General features: G+C 38.5%; 1 protein-coding gene across 1 annotated transcript in view; it reads right to left on the reverse strand.

Annotated features, from left to right (window-relative positions):
- Positions 1-3,824, reverse strand: part of Foxr2 (forkhead box R2) — a 91,434-nt gene extending 87,610 nt beyond the window's left edge. The window contains exons 1-2 of the mRNA XM_005358907.2: positions 3,742-3,824; positions 2,394-2,465 (exon numbers count right to left, since the gene is read on the reverse strand). The gene's annotated coding sequence lies outside the window, so the exon portion shown is untranslated. The remainder of the gene's footprint in view (positions 1-2,393; positions 2,466-3,741) is intronic.
- Between the last annotated feature and the right edge of the window lie 1,985 nt (positions 3,825-5,809).

Below are 5,809 nucleotides of genomic sequence, written 5' to 3' on the forward strand. Positions count from 1 at the left end.
TTCTCTCTCTCTCTCATACACACACACACATTCTCTCTCACACACACACATTCACACACACATTCTCTCTCTCTCTCATACACACACACACATTCACACACACACATTCTCTCTCTCTCTCACACACACACACACACATTCACACACACATTCTCTCTCTCTCTCACACACACACACACACACACATACACACACACACACGTGAGGGGACTAGTTGAGAAGAGTGATCAGCAGCAGCAGGAGTAGGAGGGAGATAAGTGAAGGGATCTTGAGAAGGGGAAAAAGGATTTTGTGAGTTTTACTTTGTTTGGGGTTCTTTTGGTTGTTTTGCTGGGGTTTTAAATGTTGACATTTATTTATTTTGTTTTGTGTGTGTTAGTGTATATGTGAGTATGAGGACATCAGAGGACAACCTGCGGGAGTCTGTTCTCTCCTTCCACCATGTGAGTCCAAGACTGTCAGGCTTGGCCTCAAGACCCTTTCTTAACAGAGGCATCTCATGGGTCTTTGTTTTGTTTTTGAGGTTTTCATAAAGCCCATGCTGGCCTTGAACTTGTGATCTTCCTGCTTTCCTCTCTTAAGGGCTGGAATTACAATGTACCACCACATTTGGCTGGAAGAAGATATTTTAAGGGAGGGAAGAAGAAGGGAAAAGAAAAGGTAATGGAATTTACATGGCTTAAAAGTAAGGGGCTTAAAACTAAGAGGAAAGAAAGGGAACTAGTCAGAGGGAAGTGGCAGGACTGCAAAAGCATTAGGAGAAGGAGGGGGATAAAAAAGTATGTATGAAAATGCCATAATGAACCCATCATGCTGTATACTAACTTACACTTTTAATTTAAAAAGGGACAGAAAGATGGTTCAGTGAATAAAAACACTAGCTGTGAAAGTCTGATAACCCTAGTTTGATCCCTAGAGCCCACATAAAGGCAGAAGAAGAGAACTGACTACACAAATTGTTCCCTGACCTCCTCATGTGTGCCATGGTATGAATGTGCCTATACAAATCATATACACAACACACACTAGTAATAATAAATAAGATAAAAAGACATTCACAATTGTCAAAGAACAAAATACATTAATAAAATTAATAAATTAAAAAGAAAAATATTTTGTTTATTTAAAAGTAAAAGCATGCTTGTGCCCTTGTCACTTGGTTTTTATTATAGTGCCAAACTGCAAATAGTTAAAATGTTTATGCACGGGCGGCTGCTTAATCAAAGTGTACCGCATCTGTATATTGATGTGTCATTCAGGACAAAAACAAAAGAAAAGCGATGAGTGAAATCATTCAAACAAGGAAAAAAGACTGATTATCAGTCTGGGTGTGGTAGTTAATGCCTTTAATCACAGCAGTTTGGAGTCTGAGACAGAAAGAGCACCCCTTCAAAGCCAGGACTACTTAGCAAGACTAAGTCTTGTTTTGCGGTTTTTTGTTTGTTTGTTTTTTTGTAAATCCCTATTTATTGGCCAAAGGAAGAAATACATATGATGAGATTGTGAAAAAAGTGGAAGAAACCCTGGTGGAGGTATAAAGTGATGTAGATACTTTGCAAAGCAGTATGCAGTTTCCCCAAAAGAATCAAATTAGTCCTCCTGAATCTTAAGGACTCTACATCCTGCCACAGATATACTCGCACATATTTATTGCTTATTTCATTACTTATTGTTGTTTGATATGCACCAGGAGAGGAGCAGATAAAGAAAATTTACTACACACAAACACACACACACACACACACACACACACACACACAATGGAATTTTACTCAGCCATAAAGAAGAATAAAATGATGATATTTTCAAGAAAATGGTTGAAACTGAAGATCATCAGGTTAAACAAAATAAGACAAAGAAAAATAAATAACACTTTAGTTTTCTGTCATATGCAAAACCTAAATTTAAATGTCTATGCAATATATATATATATATACACATACACAAATGAAAGTAGAGAGAGGATTATGAGGAGAAAGGTGTCTAAAGGGAGGGATGAGTATGGAACAAGAGGGGACAATATATAGCACAAAAGGAGGAAGAAGTATTTCAGGAGGATGGAGTGGAAAGCAAGAGTGAGGAAAGCAGTGGGTAACGGAGTGGGGGGCATGCGATAATAATTAGTGAGAAAAAGAGGCTATGGATTTAAAGACAAGCAGGGAGTGGTATATGGGAGGGTATGGAGGGAGTGATATATGGGAGGAAAGGGAAGGGAGAAACATAATTATACTATAACATCAGAAATTTAAAAAACAATTGAAATATTAAAAGAAAAAAGAACAAAATAAAATGGCATATATTTATAAAGCTATGCCAATGAAACTATGAACCCCATTACTTTGCATGATAAATCAAGACAATTTAAAAATTCTAAAAGCTAGGAAAGCACTTACTGTTTGAATTTATTTCCATAAATGACAGGAAATGTAATGTAATCTCTTGTGATAGAAAGCTGGTAACTGTGCCTAGGATGGAGGAAGGGTGGAGAAAAGCAACAAGGGATACAGTTATAACAAAGCATGAAGAAATTTGATGATGAACTATATAACGATTGGGCTGCTGAGACAGTTCAGCAGGTTGAATAAAGATGCTTGCTTCCAAGCCTGGAAACCAGAGTTCAATCCCCGTTGTTCCCCATAGTGGAGGGAAAAAAACCATTCCTGAGGGATGTTCTTTGGCCTCCATTAGCATGCTGCAACATGTGTGCACCCCCACTAAACAAATGTAATAAAAATATTCTAAAAGAATGCAATGATTATCTTAACTTTAGTAACAGTTACATGCATAAGTTAAAATGCATAAAATTGTGCAATTTTAGTATGTGTACTTTATTTATGCTAATTGCATATAAAATAACAAGAAGATGTTCTAGCTTACCCATGAGATTGCTAATGTATTATATATACATTTAATGTTTAGGGAAGGCAAAGATGTGGTGAAAAGCATACTATCCATTCACTGCTGGTAATGCTTACTAAGAAAGGACACAACTATTCAAGGAATTAAGCCTGGATATTTGTACCATGATTTACATGTACAAAACCATCCAAACCACTAATTCTGGGACTAGAAATACAAATAAGTAGATAAGTGCACAAATGTGTATGGACTGTTGCTTTTAAAAGCAAGCAAATGCGTTTAAGCAGTGGGTTATAGTATAATAAATTATGATGTGACTATACAGTATATATAGTATTAGAAACTAAAAACTCTTGTGTGCCTCACGATCCTCATATCACACTGATAAAGGAACTAAAATTTGGCCCATAGACAGAATAGTTGCCAATCACTGAAACCACTAGGAGTCTGTTCATTTTGGCTTTCAGCTCTGCAAACATCTATTTGTTTGCAACCTTTTTCCTTTTCCATTGCATAACACCCACTAAGCATTAAGGTTTCAATACAATGTTGACTCATTTATTTGGATATACTCTTCCTGATTACAGTAAATTAATCTGATATGTCCTACTTCATGCCTGGATGCATCATCTATGGTTCTGCTAATCAGAGCCAGCATCCTTTACTTTTTAAAATGCTAAGTTTTAAACTGTGTTCACTAACAAGCTGTGGACTCGCTCTCAAACCTCCAATGACTTTGGATCAATGCCTAACACATAATAGATGTTATGTAACTATGGCTCTTGCAAAAATAAAATTTCTGACCTAGAGTATTGTTGTCACTAATATTTAATTCTGGACTACTTTATAACAACTAATTTAATCCCTCCCAAAGGAAATTACCTGACAAGTATAGTCTCCATGATTTCATAGATAGCAGTGGTTCAACAGCGTCCCAAGGATTTTATTCTCATATATGGTAGAATCTGGAACTGAGGCCAAGAAATCTCCATTTAGAGTCCATGCCTTTATAACCTGTATATGACTGTTTTCTCTAGATAAATAACTGGGAAGCAATATGGCAATCAGTTTTTGTGGCTTTGCAAAAAATCCCTAGAGCCTAAGCCCTGTTCCCACTTACTTCTCTGGGAAAACTAGCTGGCAATTGAGGCTCTAGGCTGTACATTATTTGTCTGCTCTATCTATTGTGCTGAGCAAAGTTACATTGTCCTTGTAGAGAGAAACAATGGTTCATTTAAGTAAAGACGGGGGAAATGGTACCCGCTCCTCATTTCACTGGTGTGGCAGAAGGGAGTGCAGCATTAAATATACCTGAAAGGAAGTATCAGTAAACTTTGCTTATAAAAGGAAACTCCAGTAAGAGTAAATTTGGGAAGCTACATTCTCATATGCCGTCAAAATTAGAAAGAAATTACCCAAAATTTCAGTCTATATACAGAATCACAAATATGGTAATAAATAAATAAATATATAATAAATACATCCCGAGTCAAGGCGACCTTCTGTAATGGTTCAGGGAGCATAGGGAAGATGAGGACATAAAGATTGTAAAAGTCAAAGGATCAAGGAATTTGCTGTGAGATTGTGTCTCTTAGTAATATCAGAAGCCGCACCCATAAAGCCTCACCAACATGACACCCCAGACACTGAAAAAGGATGACACCAATGAACATGGCAAACTGCACTGGGAAAAAAAATCCATGAAACCTCAACCCTACACAAAGAACTACAAGCAACTAAGAAAAGCTGGGAGCAGAAGAAATCATATTCCACAGGGAAGAGCCCACCAACTGGTTGCCCAGTGCCAAATAGTCAACTCTGAAAATATACATACAAGTAACATTATAGAGAATGAACAGGTCCTATTTAGAAATATATACCTACTATCAATATACGTATATCCATGCAATAATAACTAGTGAAAAAAAGAGTCCCGAATTGGAAGGATATATGAGACAGTTTGGACAGAGGGAAAGGAAGGGAGAAATATATTATTATCACAAAAATAAAATAAAGTAAAAGGCAAAACTCAAAAATGACTAGTGTGAAATGTTAACTTCCACAGAGACTGACAGCAAACTGGACAGAAAATGCCAGAGAGATCAGCTTTTTCTGTACAGAACAAGTCAGAGGATTGGGATATTCAGTAAATTTATCAAGGGCCTCGAACCGATACAAACCGGCTCCAAATTCATGTGCCCAGCTCTGATTTCAGTGACCGTTTCTCGCCAGCAGCCATCTCCTTGCTACACACACACACACACAGGAGTCTCGGCCTCACTAGGTGAGCTTCTGTTGGCAATGCTGTTGCCACTGACACACTGCGCGCCACACCGAGTTCACTCACTAGATGAAGCCATATCCGATTCCACAGACTCCACCAAAAAGCTGGGAGATGTCAAAGTCTATGAGCCCCACAGGCTCATTTCCCCAGTAGGATTACAAACTGAGACTCTCTCAAGCTTACGTTCATCCCTTCTAGCCAAACAAGTACAAAGTACCCATTTGCCTCTTAAGACATAAGAGCTCACGTGAGGGGCTGGAGCAATGGCTCAGCAGCTAGGAGCACTTGCTGCTCTTCCAGAGGAACCAAGTTTCCTTGCCAGTACCCACATCAGGCAGATCGCAACCACCTGTAACTCAGTTCCAGGGGATCCCACGCCCTCTGCTAGCCCCTCGTGTACAGCACACGTGGCATGCATGCGTGTACGCATGCACGCAAATTAAAACACGTCTTAAAAAGGAACACATGTAAAAGCTTTTCCATCACATAATCCTCCAACATGCATTTATTAAATGCCACTCTCACCTGCTGCTGCTGCTTGAAACACATTTAGAGGCAAAGCCTGTCTTACACTATGCAGTGAAGGCTTTTCACTCAACTCACACAACCCTTTGAAGCCAGTACTTGAGTTACATCCATCCACTTTAAGGGGGTGGGGGTGGGGGT

The sequence above is a fragment of the Microtus ochrogaster genome, chromosome X (genome assembly GCF_000317375.1).
Source record: "Microtus ochrogaster isolate Prairie Vole_2 chromosome X, MicOch1.0, whole genome shotgun sequence".
Classification (NCBI taxonomy): domain Eukaryota; kingdom Metazoa; phylum Chordata; class Mammalia; order Rodentia; family Cricetidae; genus Microtus; species Microtus ochrogaster.